The following is a 16,314-nucleotide window of genomic DNA, read 5'->3' as shown; positions in this document are numbered from 1 at the left end:
GGTGGTGGTATGTTGCCTCGTAAATAGCCTCGTTGTTTGAAGTGTTGAATCCAAATCTGAGGGTGTAAGGGATTCGATGATTCTCCAGAGTAATCAGTATGATTCTTGCACCTGAGTTGTGTTCATTGGATGCTCCATCAACATATAGCTTCCATACAAGAGTATCTCCTTCCTTCTCGGTATCTCCATTCTTTAATTGGTAGGAAGGGTCTTCAAGGTTGGTGCCTTTGACTATGAAGTCTGCCAATGCTTTTCCTTTTATCACTGTCCTCGAATGATAAGTGATATCAAACTGTCCTAGTTCCACTACCCACTTGAGTAATCATCCCGAGGCCTCTCGTTTCTGAAGAACTTGTCTCAATGGTTGATCTATCAGGACTCGAATCGAGTGAGCTTAGAAGTATGGACGCAGCTTTTGAGAGGTGATTACTAAACAGTAGGCTAGCTTTTCAACAGGGGGATACCTAGACTCTGAACCTACTAGCCTTTTACTGATATAGTACACAGGGTGTTGTACCATGTTCTCTTCTTTTACCAAAGCAGCACTGATTGCATGCTCGGTGATTTCCAAATAGATGAATAATACTTAACCATATATTGGCTTCGCTAGGACGGGAGGTTGAGCGAGATGCTCCTTCAAGGCTTGGAAAGCTTTCTTACACTCCTCGATCCATTTGATCTTCCTGCTGCCCCTCAGTATGTTAAAGAAGGGGACACACTTGTCCGTTGACTTCGATATGAACCTACTTAGTGCAGCTACTCTCCCTGTTAAGCTTTGCACTTCTTTGATTGTGGTAGGTGACTTCATGTCGATCAATTCTTTGATCTTCTTGAGGTTAGCTTCAATTCCACGTGAATTGACTATGTATCCAAGAAACTTAGCAGATTCAACTCCAAGCGAGCACTTGAGAGGGTTTAACTTCATGCTATACTTTCTAAGTATTGCAAAGCATTCCTCTAAGTCTCGAACATGCTCTCCAGCTTCTTTGGAATTGACCACCATGTCATCGACATATACCTCCATATTTTTGTCGATCAAGTCTTGGAACATGCCATTCACTACACACTGGTAGTTGGCTCCTACGTTCTTCAAGCCGAATGGCATCACCTTATAACAGTACAATCCCTTGTCTGTCCAGAAGCTGGTATGTTCCTTGTTGGGAGGGTGCACACTTATTTGATTATACCCAGAATATGCATTCATGAATGAGAGTATTTCATGTCTTGAAGTTGCATCGACTAGTTGGTCTATTCTGGGTAGTGGGAAGCAGTCTTTGGGGAAGGCCTTGTTCAGATCTATGAAGTCCACACATGTTCTCCCCTTCCTGTTTGCCTTTGGGACTAGCACGGGGTTGGATACCTAATCTGGGTAGTAGGCCTCCCTTATAAAATTGTTTTCCTTGAGGCGCTCGACCTCTTCCTCTTCTGGGCCTGGGACCGATCTTTGTCAAGCAGTCTCCTCTTTTATTGCACCGGTGGATAGTTCTTGTCCACATTAAGGACATGGGTTATCACGGATGGAAAAATTCCAACCATGTCCTTATGTGACCAGGCAAAGAGGTCCTGGTTATTCTTCAAAAATTCTACCAACCATTCCTTAATTTCCACCTTTAGCTCCTTCCCGACTTTAATTACTCTAGTCAGGTCATCCTCATCCAGTAGGGCTTTGTTAAGATCTTCGACTAGTCCTACCCCCATGACGTCATCCCCAAAGCGAAGATTGATGTCGTTTCCCTCGCTTTGGGAAAATTTCTATGATAACAAATCTTCGTTAAAAGGAGCTCTTGGCTCTAGTACAGTGTTTCTTTCAACGTCAACTTCCATGTTGACAACTTCATCAGTTCCTTCATTCCCTTCATAGCAGGTTACTACCATGTTGTTTACGCATTGTCCTTTCTTTGTCTTGACTACTGATGCATTATAGCATTCTAGTGCCTCCCTTTGGTTACCCTGTACACATCCTTTACCTGTGCTTGTGCAGAACTTCAAAGATAGTGTAACGCCCTGGTCAGCCAAGACTGTCACACTGTGTACTTTAAATAGTGTTTAACTTACTAAATGATTCATTAGGTCATAAATGTGCATCTAAGTGTTATTAATGGGCCAGGGTGAAAATCTCGGTCAAGAGGAAGGGATATATTTTACTAAAAATATTAAACTGTACATGGGATCCCATAAAAGTGTTTACAAAGTTGTTTAAAATCCAAAATGATCATTATAGTTCAAAAGTTACAATACTCCGACCTAAGCGGAAAAAATACGGTTAAACCCTAGTTCCCTTGAGAAACACCTTGGCCATGGTGGTCAAGCGGTCGCATATGTACACGTCGCCACCTAAGCTCTCCACTCAAGGCTGGGTAAGATTTCTTTTCCCTTTACATACACCACATAGCACCCGTGAGCCAAGGCTCAGCAAGAAAACTTATTACTACATGTATACAATATAAATAAATGATCACGTAATCATTATGGGATCCTGCGCCCTGGATTGTTGACTATTAAGTCATTCTGGGGACCAACGCGCTAAATAGATGACTAGTAAGTCATTCTAGATTCTTACGCTCTGAATGGATGACTAATAAGTCTCTGTGGGGTCCTGCGCCCTGAATAGATGACTAATAAGCCTCTCTGAGGTCCTGCGCCCCAAGCCACATGACTATCAATTCACCTAAGCCTTTTAGCCTTGACACTGAGTAACTAGTCATAGACTAGCCAGGCGCTTTAGTTGTCCTTAACCAATAAGTCAGTCAAGCATTTAATGCTCATGTTGATTAGATCTGATCATTTCAGTCCGCGTCAAAAATTCTAATGACGCTCTTGACTCATAAGTCAATTCCATACAACCAGCGCTCAATACTATTGTCGATCAAGACTGATAAGTCAGATCTCTAAAAACCATTATTGTTTCTGACTAATAAGTCAGCGCCATTCACAAGTAAGCAATGCTACCAGGCATTTACAATGCAACCAATGTCCATATATAGAGCACTCAACATGCCTCATCAATAATCATGTATGTCACATACTAGGTGCAGGTTTCTTACCTCAGACTTCAGCGTAAAATAAATAAAGAACGATCCTGTCCTTAGGCCCTTAACAATCACCTAATCATAACAAAATATGAAATCCCACCAATAAAATGAGTAATAAAAGTTTCATGGACTAAAACCCAGCTCTCGGGACCTTAAATCCTACTAAAACGGTTAGTAGATTCGATCCCAAGCCTTAAGGTTCGAAAAACCGCGCTCAAAACTAACTAAAACTATGCCTGGCAGAAAAGAGACAGGCAGGCCGTGACCTGCCCTCAAGGGTCGTGGCACACCACCCAGACAGGCAAGCCCCCTGTTTGGGTGCCAGGGGCGGGCCGCGACTTGCCATTGAGGGTCGCGGCACGCCTGCCAGACAGAGCCCAGTGAAGGCTCTGAGGTTCACTCAAGTCGCGACTTGCATAAACTCGGTCGTGACTTGACCCTGCGAACCCAAATCCCTTGCATATTCCTCAATTAACTTCAACTAAATAATCCCAATATCACAACCAATCATATATACAACATAACCACCAATCTAACAACAAAGCCCAAGCTCTATATCACTTAAAACATCACCAAACACCCAATCCTAAAATCAAACTATCACACTTACAAACTACCTCAAAAACAGAGTAAAACCTTGAAATTTAAGTTGAAAAACCTTAACTCAAACACAGAATTGAACCCTTTCAGTTGCTGAAGACAATTCTAAACTCTGAAGCCTTAATCCTCAAGTTTCAATTCCCTACCCTAGCTTCAACAATCAAGCCTTGAGAGAGAGAAAGAGATAGAGAAAACAACTCTATTTTTTCCTGTTCCTTCTACAGCCTATCCTTGGCTGAACATATCCAATGGTGTAAATGACCAAATTTCCCCTAAAGCCATCTAAAGCTTTCAAATCCACCCAAGGGAAAAATTGTCATTTCCCACCTATCCCATTTATCATAATTAATGTCATCCAATTCCATTATTCCCAATATCCTCAAATAATTATTAAATCATATACCATTACCCATTCATTTCCGGTAATGTACTAAACACCAATTTACCCCTAGGTTCACCCTGAGCCCGGTAAGTAACCCCATTATGACTAAACCGCTAACTTGCATCCTAGGATCGTCTCATGCCAAATAACTCAAACATATCCATATAATAATGTGGTCTCACCCATATATCACATACATGCACATAAATATACAAATATGCCCTCAACGACAAAAATTATGAAAATGCCCTTCATATAAGTAGTGGGCCCACATGCATGTAATTATCATCATATAATAATATAACTCACATAATCATGCATATAATCACATTATCATATATTAAATCAATTATGACCCTCTTAGCCCCCTAATCCAGGTACTAAGCCACATTAGGGAACTTGAGACATTACAACTATCCCTTCCTTATAGAAATTTCGTCCTCAAAATTTACCTGAACAACTCAAGATACTGACTCTGCATATCTGACTCCAAATCCCAGGTCATTTCTGCGACCTTGTTGTTCCTCCATAATAGCTTAACCAAAGGTATAGTTTTATTCCTCAGGATCTTGTCCTTTCTATCTAGTATCTGGACTGGTTGTTCCTTATAGGAGAGATCTGCCTCAAGCTCCAGATCCTCATAACTCAATACATGAGTCACATCTGATACATACCTCCAAAGAGCTGAAATATGAAATACGTTATGCACGACCGACAATGTCGGTGGTAAGGCAAATCTATAGGTCACCTGACCAATCCTCTCCAAGATCTCAAATGGACCTACAAATTTAGGGCTTAGCTTGCCCTTCTTCCCAAATCTTAACACCCTTTTCCATGGCAAGAATCTAAGGAAGACATAGTCTCCCACTTGGAACTCCACGTTCTTACATTTGGGATTAGCATAACTTTTTTGTCTGCTTTGAGAAGCGAGCATCCAGGCTCTATTCTTATCAATGGCCTCATTGGTCCTCTAAACTGCCTTAGGACCCAAGTATCTCCTTTCTCCTGTCTCGTCCCAATGAATGGGGGATCTGCATTTCCTACCATACATCATCTCATAAGGAGCCACCCCAATGGTCGACTGATAACTGTTGTTGTAGGAAAACTCAATCAAAGGTAGATACTTACTCCAGGACCCACCAAAGTCAAGTACACATGCTTGCAGCATGTCTTCTAATATCTGGATAGTCCTCTCAGACTGTCCATCTATCTAAGGATGATAAGCAGTACTAAAATTCAACTATGTACCCATAGCCTTCTGTAAACTTCTCCAGAACTTGGAAGAAAATGCAGGGTCCCGATCTGACACGATTGACCTTGGTGCCCCATGAAGGCGCACAATCTCTCTCACATTGAGATCTGCGTACTGGTCAACTGTATAAGTAGTCTTCACTGGTAAGAAGTGAGCTGACTTGGTGTATCGATCCACAATAACCCACACAGAATCATGTTGACCCACAGTCCTGGGTAATCCCACCACGAAATCCATCGTGATGTCCTCCCATTTCCACTTTGGGGTGTCCAAAGGCTGTAATAGCCTCGTTGGTCTCTAATGCACAACCTTGACCTGTTGACATGTCAATCACTTAGCCACATACTCAGCAACACCCCTCTTCATCCCAGGCCACCAATACAATGATCTCACATCTTGATACATCTTCATGGTGCCTGACACAAAGAGTAAGGAGTAGTATGAGATTCATCCACAATCTCTTGTCTCATAACAAGCCTTGTATTCGACCCTTGTATCTCATACATATCCGACCCTTGTATCTCAACAAGCCCATATCTTACACTATATAATCTTTGGACACTCCAGCTAAAATATCCTCTCTAATTTTGGTCAATTGTGGATCACCCAACTGGCCTTCCTTTATTCTCTCCAACAGTGTAGACTGTAGCATAATGTTGGCCAACTGGCCTACCAACAACTCTATGCCAGCTCTGGTCATATCCTCTGCTAGCTCTGTGGATATCAGCCTTGCACTGAAAATTTGTCCCGGACCCTTCCGGCTTAAAGCATCTTCCACCACGTTGGCCTTCCCTGGGTGATACAAGATTTCACAATCATAATCTTTCACTAACTCCAGCCAACATGTTTGTTTCATGTGTTAGGTCTTTCTGTGTGAAAAAGTACTCCAGGCTCTTGTGGTCAATATAAGTATCACACTTCTCCACATAAAGATAGTGCCTCCATACCTTTAATGCAAAAACCACAGCTGCCAACTCTAAATCATGAGTGTGATACCTCTGTTCATACTCTTTCAACTGGCGTGAAGCATAAGCAATCACCTTCCTTGACTGCATAAGATCACAACCCAAACCTTGATGTGAGGCATCACAGTATATCACAAACTTCTCCTGATCTGTTGGAAGTCTCAGAACTAGAGTTGTAATCAACCTCTGCTTCAATTCCTGGAAGCTGTTCTCACACTTGTCTGGCCACACAAATCTCTGATTCTTGCGTGTCAGTTCAGTTAATGAAGTGGCAATCTTTGAGAATCCTTCGATGAAACGCCTGTAATAACCTGCCAATCCAAGGAAACTTCAAAATTCTGAAGCATTCTTTGGCTTTGGCAAATCTCTAACCGCCTCAATCTTGGATGGGTCCATCTTAATCCACTCCTTACTAACAATGTGCCCAAGGAAAGTTGCTTGAGATAACCAGAATTCACACTTCTTGAATTTTGCAAACAATCTATGTTCCCTCAGTCTCTGTAGAACCAAACTCAAATGCTGCTCATGTTCTGACTCTGACTGAGAATAAACCAGAATATCATCAATGAATACAATCACAAACTGTTCCAAATAATCCTTGAACTATCTGTTCATCAAATCCATAAAAACATCTTGGGCATTAGTCAACCCAAAGGACATGACTAAGAACTCATATTTCCCATATCTGGTGCGAAAGGTAGTCTTCGGTATATCTCCCTCCTTGACCCTCTGCTGATGATAACTAGATTGAAGGTCTATCTTAGAGAATACCCTTTTACCCTGTAACTGATCAAACAGATCATCTATCCTTGGTAGAGGATACTTATTCTTGATTTTCAACTTATTCAGTTCTCTATAATCAATACACATCCTCAGAGAACCATCCTTGTTTTCCACAAACAGGAATGGTGCACCCCATGGTGAGAAACTAGGTCTGATAAAACCCAAGTCTAACAGCTCCTGCAGCTGTACCTTCAGTTCTTTCAATTCTGTTGGGACCATTCTGTAAGGTGCTCTAGACGTTGGCTCCGTCCCTGGTGCTAGTTCAATCACAAATTCAATCACTATGTGTGGTGGTAACCTTGGTAAATCTTCTGGAAACACTTCAAGAAACTCACAGACTAGTCTAATCTCCTCTAGTCTCACTGGCATGACCTGAGTTGTATCAACCACATTGGCTAAGAATCCTATGCAACCTCCTTACAATAGATCTCTAGCCCTCAAAACATATATCATAGGTACACGGGGTCCATGCACAGTTCCAACAAACACAAAAGGATCCTCACCTTCAGGCTCAAAGGTTACCATCTTCGTTCTGCAATCTATGGTTGCCCCATACATCACCAACCAATCCATACCTAGAATCATGTCAAAGTCGGTCATAACCAACTCTTTCAAATCAATTGACAACTCTTTGCCCTCCACTGTCACTGGAAATTATTTGACCAATCTCCTGGATACTACCAACTCCCCAGTGGGTAATAAGGTCCAGAACCCCACAACATAATAATCACATGGTCTACACAGTCTATCAATAATTATACTAGAACCAAACGAATGTGTAGCACCAGAATCAATCAAAACAGTATAAGGGGTTCCAGCACTAAAAATCCAACCTGTAACTACTAAGGGACAAGCCTCAGCTTCTGCTTGAGTCAATGCGAACATTCGAGCTGGGGCGGAGCTGTCCGCCTTTCTAGGCTCTTCCTTTCTTGCTCTCGGGCAATCTTTCTTCAAATGTCCCACTACTCCACATAAAATTCAATGTCTTTTCTGACACTCCCCTATATGGTACCTCTTGCACCTAGGGCACTTAGGAAAGGTCTTCCAAACCACACTGCCACCCTGGCGGCCCATTCTAATACCACGTGGTCGCCTGTCAGGGCCTGGAGCTGGGAAGGTGTCAGAAGCCTTCCTGTTCTGATCACTGGGGCCTCCGTCCCTACCTAAACCCATAAATGGAGGTTCTACCCTCCTAAAATCCCTCCTGGCTGCATTACCCCACCAGATATTTTTCTCTGCGCTCTCAGCTGTGAGTGCCTTCTCAACCACCTGTGCATAAGTAGTAACTCCAGACATAGTTGTAATACGAACATCACGGGCTATCCAAGGCTGAAGCCCCTAGAGAAACCTCTCCCTTCTGGTCCCATCAGCAGGGACCAGTTCCATTGCAAACTTTGCCATTCTATCAAACTTTAAAGCATACTCAGTCACTGATAGACTTCCCTAAAACAGCTTGCTGAACTCTTCAGCTTTTGCAGCTCTGATAGCATCATTATGGTACTTCTCATTGAACAGAGTGTGAAACTCTTCCCAACTCAGGGCATTAACATTTCTGGTTTGGGATATCACCTCCCACCAAATTCAGGCATCCTCCTGAAACATATACGTGGCACAAGCCACCCTCTCATTACCAGACAACCTCATAAAGTCAAGGATGGCGGTAACCATGCTCATCCATTGCTCAGCCTTAGCTAGATTTGCACTACCCTAAAAAACTGGAGGGTGTTGTTTCCTGAACCTTTCATAAAGAGGTTCCCATTTGTAACACCCTAATCTCCAGGGATCGTTACTGTGCACATTGCAAACAGTGCTAAACTCGCTAATCGAGTCATTTGACCATAAATGTGTAACTAAGTATGATTAGTGGTTTAGGGATTAAAAATTTCGGTTAAGATATAATGCTTCACTAGAACATTTACTGTATATATTGGGATCCCAAAAATATAATTTAAAGGTTTATTACAACAAAATATTTACAACCGACCGATCTAAGCGGCAAAACAACGTTTAACCCTAGTTCCTCTCCTTCAAATCTTAGCCGTGGCGGTCGAGCAGTTGCATATGTACACATCGTCACCTAAGCTCTCCAACTCAAGGATGGTCTAGCTTTCTTTTGCCCTTACCTGCACCACATATCACCTTGAGCCGAAGCCTAGCAAGAAAACTCAATATGCTCATGAACAGTCATATCATGATATCAAATCATATCTAGCATGCCTAGAAAACATAGCTCAATTCAAGCATACAAATAATCTCATATAATGCTGGGGAATCGAGGATAAGAAATCCTGCCCTCCTGATTGGATGACTATCAAGTCAATCCTAATCAGATGAGTGATTTAACACTTGAGGTTCTGGTAAACCATACCGAGTGACTGACAAGCAAGTTACTACGGGGCTCAGTACCCAAAGCCATGCAAATGATGATCAGAATGATCATACAGAGCTCATAGCTCTGAACAAATGAGTGAATATCACTTGGAGGTTCTGTTAACCATACTAGGTGATAGACAAGCAAGTCACCATGGGGCTCGGTGCCCATAGCCATGTAACGAAACCGTTACCTGGGCTCTCCTGCAATGGCTCTAATCAGATGAGTGACTGATGGGTAGTCACTAGCTTAAACAGATGAGTGACTGATGGGTAGTCAATAGCTTAAACAGATGAGTGATTGCTGGGTAAGTCACACAAGCGCTTTTAGTTTTCATCGAACTTGAGGTCGGTCCGGCATTAACGCTCTTTTGAGTCATTTAATGCAGATGTCGATTAGATCTAATCTTTATTAGCTTGCATTGAACAAGCTAAGGCCATCCTGACTTATGAGTCAGCACTGTGTGACCAGTGCCCAGTACCACTGCCGAACTTGACTAATGAGTCATAGCTTCATAGTTGATACTGACACCTTTGCCAATTCTTACTAATTAGTCAGTGTCATGCACAAGTAAGCAATACTACTAAACATATGTCATATGTCAAATATTCAAATGTAGGGCATTCAACATGCTTACTTAACAGTTGCTAGCACAATTATGATCATGCACAAACACAGAGACTCAAGCTTTGATCAGTCTCATAGGCGATATTCATGGCATGCCCTAATCACATGTTTCTCGTGCATCACACTTAATCATCCAGCATGCCTCAATAATAACCATATGCAAATGAGCAAGATTGCTAAGCATTCAATATGCTATCAATGTTTACATTTAAACATCCAACATGCATCAAGAATATCCATGCATGCCACACATGGGTGCAGTTTTCTTACCTTTGGTCCAAGCACAGGTTACCAACAAACGAGCAACAAGCATGATCCCATTCCAAGCCTCTAGTGATAACCTAGTCACAACCACAAATGGTGATCCAATGAGTTCAAGTTCTAAAACCAATCCCAGAACCAAGACCTAGCCTTCGAGACATCGAACGCCACCAATTCGGGTAGTAGGAATGATCCCGAGGCCTAAGGTTTAAGTTCCCATGACTAATAACCCATTTTGGTCACTTTTCCTCTTTTGAGCCGTGGCCCCAGCCATTAGAGCCATAGCCCCACTCAAGTCAGGCCAAAACTCTTCTCTAACAGCAATTAGAGCCTCAGCTCTACCCAATAGAGCCGCAGATCAAATAGCCCATCAGCCCCAAACCACCAGCTTCTTCAAGCTTGAGCCGCAACGCCCAAGAACAGAGCCGCGGCTCAACCTCAAACCCAGCCACAAAACCTCCATTTGTTCATCTAAAAACCTTTCAAAAACATATCCAAACATCTCCAAACTCAAAAATCAAAGTTCCCAAACATCTCCATGATCCAAAACAACCAAAACCCAAGTCTCAAATCACCCAAAAACACATCAAAACACTAAATCCAATTCAAGCTTAAACACTTTAAAAACTTAGAACTTGAAACTTGAATTACCTCCGATTGAGTTTTTTCCAACTAAATCCTTCATCTAATAAGCTTCTAATATTTCCTAGGATCGCTATGCCTCAATCCTCGCTTGAATCCGAGTCCTAGAATTCAAGTTACCTTTGATAATACGATCAGGAGACGAAAGTGGAACTTAGAGGGAGAGAGAACGTACATAACGTTCTTTTTTTTTCTTTAAAAGGTTACTTCAAGCTTAAGTAGCCTCAACCAAATCCTAACACTTGGGGTCCCAAAAACACTCCCAGGGACAAAATAGTCAAAACCTCCAGAATTTCCCCCTGATCTTACTAACTCCCAATTTATCACCAAATATTAATTCCCATTACCCAATAACCCAATAATGCTCTAAATACCCCTGGACTTACTCCAAGTCAAGAACAAATCCCGTTGTGACTTTCCCACTAGCTTACCTCCTAGGATCGTCTTGTGCTGAGTAACCCTAGCATAACCAAAAAATAATGAAGCACCACACACACATCACATATATGCCAAATATGCTCGAAATGGCCAAAATATGAAAATCACCCAATTACTCACAAATGAGTTCACATGCATATTTCATACACCTAACACATGCATATTATCATTTAATAACATAATAAAGCAATTATGGCCCTCCCGGCCTCCTAATCAAGGTCTTAAACCTTATTAGGAAATTTGGGGCATTACACCATTTACTTCCAGCCTTTAGCAATTGCTCAACTATTGGCACCGTTACAGGGGGTGCCTCTGGTAAAGTGTTCCCTGCAGTAACCTGTTGTTGTCTCAGGAGGCAGATTTCTTCTTCCTGCCTCATTACTCTGGCTTGTAAATCAACAAGCAACTGTTGCCAGTTTTCAGGAGCTTGCTGAGGGATCTGACTTTGGTCATTTTCTTGAACCTATCTATCATTCTGGCCCTGATCTTCTGAAAGATCTTGGAATTTAAATCTAGATGCATGCTTCATATTATTTTCCAAACACATAATAGAAACATTGAATAACATGACATACATATGAACATCAGATTCGTAAATTAACATAAACAAAAAGATGTAGAAACTTACAAATACGCAGCGGAACTGGAACAACTCCTTCCTTCAATCACTCTAACCCTTATTCCTTTCTGTAGCAGAGTATTATCAAGAGATTGAACTAGATCAGCAACACAGTCTTCCTCACCAAGCCTTTGATCAACCTAGAACTAGTGTGGGCTGGTTCTCAACACATGAGATAGAGATCTAGAAGAGAAGAAGAAGAGAGAGTGGCCAAGAAAAGTTAAACTGTCTAGGTTTTCACTTACCCAATGAACCAACTGAAACTGACTTCCTTATGAAAACTCTAGATATCATATTCCTTGTATAAGCAACTTAATGAGCTTTATTTAAATTTAAAATTTAATTAATAAAAAATAATAAACAAAAATAAAATAAAAGCCTTGGGCTGCCATAAATAGACTTAGGCCCAATCTCTTTGTTTTGAATTTAAATCCCAATTGGGCCTAAATTCAAAATCTTTTATGTATTTATTTTTAATTAATTAATTAAATCCTTATTCAAATTAACTAATTATAATTTAAACTTGATATAATATTATTTATTTATATTGACACCAATTTATCAATATTATTTAAATTTACCCAAATATTCTATTTTATTCTCTAAATCTCATATCTCAGTAAATTTTCCAAAATTGACCTAGTCAACTTTAAAAATTCTAATTGATAATTAAATCAATTAATTGAGAGATTCTCGATGATTTACTCAAAGGTGATGCAGAGACTATGGATCCATGAAATCAAGCTCCAATAAGTTACCGTGAATTTATTTACGAATAATTTCACTACCTTATTAATTCCTCGTGACTCCACTATAGTCTCAGAATTGAACTCTTGAATTCATAGAACGTATTTTCCAAACAATAAATACGTTATCCATTGTTATAACCATTACAGTCTGTCAATTCTCTATCGATGACTTACTAATGAGCGGGGTGTAAATTACCGTTTTACCCCTCATCATTATTTTATCCTTAACTCCCACTAAGTTCCTTATAAATGATATTTCTGTGAACTTAATCACAGAAATGAGATCTCAATCATTTAACCTTTTGAACAAAGCAATTAATGAAATCCTCTTTTCACTTTCTCATACAGAAGTTGTAACGACCCGGGTTTTCAACACTCAATAATGCCGAAATATAAATGTTTTCATTTAACAAAATGTCTCCAAAACCCGAATATTTTTTTTTTTTTAAAAAAAAAGTCGCATGGCCATACTTAACATTTAATTACAAACATATTTTATAAAGAGTAGAGTGAGCCTAGTTTCGGAAAATTACACAACATTTCCAAAAATAAAATGGCTTCCCAAAAGGTCGGTCCACATGTACATTAGCAAGGAAGACTCCAGGGCTCACTGCTCTACCTTGCCCTTGCCCTTGCTCTTACTTACAACATGAAAGACCTAGGTAAGTGAAAACGCTTAGTAAGTTCAACCTTAAAAAAAAGCATGCACAAAATTAGGGTTATGGATCCATCTGGACCCTACACAATCAATTTCAAGAACGCTAAAGCGTCCTGGCAAACTTATGGTCATGCCTGATAACCAATGATAAATTATTTCCTATAACAGATAAATTCCTGCACGCAGAAAATCCCAGAACAAGTAAATATATTATATATCAACTATTTCTTATTAAAAAATATATCCCTGCACTCAGAAAATCCCAGAGCAAGCAGATATATTATTTCACAACTATATCTTGTCAACAAATATATCCCTGCACTCAGAAAATCCCAGAGCAAGCAGATATACCATATCACAATATAATTCGAGACCAACGCTCGACAACTTCCAACAATTCGGGCATAACACACCCTCCAACATAAATGCTAATCTGTAAGAGAGAACTGAGTCTCAACACTAAGATCTAGCCAATAAATATCCCCATCAAGGGTAACTATCGTGTTACCAAGGGCATCACTACTTCTCCAAGAGTAAATCGAATTTACACGGTTTTACAGAGACTTCTATGTTAATCAGTGGGGCTGGTGAGCAGTTGCCCCTAGGGTGTTCAGCCTTACTCAAACCTGGAAACCCCTAGTATCTCTAGGCACTCTCAAAGAATGGCCAATATTCACGGCTGCTGCATGGGAATAACTTATCAGAGCACTTGCTTGGGTTCTAATCGTTCACTGATTAAGTAAGCATGAGGGCCCCTAGGTCCCATTCATTTTGGCGCCCCTAGGTTTAACCAGAAATCCTCACCTCTTGGCCACTCATCGCGGTAATGAACTGGACATAATCAAATACATCAGTGTGATGAGGATCAACTGTCTAAGATATGACGGATATCTACCGATCATATTTGCCAAATCAGAACTCACTAGACTAACGTCTTTAAGCAACTTTCTACGACAGTGTATACATGTGCATGTGTCCCTATACTAACATACAATACAATAGTCGTTTCATGTTGCAAGTACACAATATAAGTTGACTTACTTGGAGTCATTAGGACTCAGAAGGTTTTCACCCTCCAACGTTCAGTCCAGTTACGCTAGCCAATACTGCAGTTACCCATACAGTATACTCGGAATAATTATGACACTCAAAATTCATTATTATTATTTTGGGCAGTTTGGTCATTTTAATAAAAATCATTTGTAAGGATTAATGATCCTTATTTGGTTTTTAAACCCATTAAGGAAATTCATACAAAAATATTTGAGACTAAACCCTAAGTCTCGGGGAGACTTATCCTATGGTCTCGATACCTAGGCTCGGGTATCAAAATAGTATTTTCCCACAATCCACTAAAAATCTTGTTCTTTAAATGCATCGCTATTGACCCGCACTTTCAACAAGTCGATTAAATATATGGAAGATTTTAGCCGGTATTATATCCAGAAAATACTAATTAATTCCTTAATTATTTTTAAAGAAAATAAACTCTTAATTTTCCTTTTATTTTTCTTAAGGTTTTAATCTCTAAAAAACCTTTTTAAGAAAAATAGCCTAATATATCTTAATTAGGAAAATCGTTAAAATTTTTCCATCTTGACTAGTTAATTTTCCAATTCACTTACTAGAAAACAATTCACTTAATCATTTTCTCAAAATATAGGGTTTTAAGTCCTTAATTTTTCGAAACTTTGACACTTAATAACTTTCAAAGCGTTCAGTATTTTCTTACAAAATTTTACAGTGGAATACTAGGTTATGCCAATAATATGTCCACCAAAGTTTATTAAAACCTGGGTTCATTTTCCCTATACAATTTTTTACATAAATTTTGAAATAGCATAACTCACTCATTTTTAAACATTTTTGAGTGTTTCAAAAGCTCAATTTTATGTACTTAATCTCAAAAACATCACAGTACAATTAAGTTTTACAAAATCAATATACAGTGGATGCTTGACCCCTTGGAAGTCACAGCTCAAAACATGTATTTTGTTTTAAGGTTTCCTACAAAACCCTTGGGGGTTTTGATCCCTATTTCAAAAAATCAACACACAAGCATCATAAAAATTATAAAACAACTACCATAACCTTATTACATCACCAATAATAACTTTTAAGCATAAACTATACAAAATAATGCTTAAAACTAAAAATCATACAATAACAACCATAAAAGTAAACTTTTTTTTACCTGTTTATTGTTCTTGCTTAAGGTGTGGATCCTCCTACTAGCTTTGGCTTCTTCAAAACCTTTTAAAAACCCTAACCTACTCCCCCTAAACAACATAGATAATTAGCTATTTGAAAATCTATGGTTTAAAACTTTACAAAAGTCTAGTTTATTGATACTTTACCTTAGAGAAAACCCTTCCTAGACCAAGGCTTAGCTTCCAAGTCTCCTTAGTGTTATTGAGGTTGAAGATGGAGAGAAAACTTGAGAGAATTCTCAAAAAAAGATGATAGTGAAAGTGAGAGAGTGAGTGGTCAGTTTGGGGAAGGGAGTTGGAAGAGTTTATACAACTCTAATTATAACCTAAAACACTCAAGTATTTTACCCACTTGCCTTTATCCCTAACATTTAAATAAATGAGATTCAAAAGTTAATTAATTTTTGTTCAAACCACTTTAAAGCCTCACATGGCCGGCCAACCTTTCCTATATATGTATTTATATATATAGAATCAATATTTCCTAAGAAGAAAAGTCCAAATTGACTTTCTATACCTTTTACTCTATTTAAGTTTTAAAAACAAAACTTAAACACAAAATAATTAAATTAAATGTCTCTCACATTTAATTTGATTAATCACACAATAAATTGTACCTAAGGTCCATTTATGGAATAAAATTCCCCATTTCGGTAAAATTAAGCATTTAACACAAAATGACCTAAAATTCCATTTTCTCTTAGGTTTATTATTTTTGACAAAAC

This window comes from Humulus lupulus, chromosome 3, assembly GCF_963169125.1.
Source record: "Humulus lupulus chromosome 3, drHumLupu1.1, whole genome shotgun sequence".
Lineage (NCBI taxonomy): Eukaryota > Viridiplantae > Streptophyta > Magnoliopsida > Rosales > Cannabaceae > Humulus > Humulus lupulus.
This window is presented reverse-complemented; position numbering follows the sequence as displayed.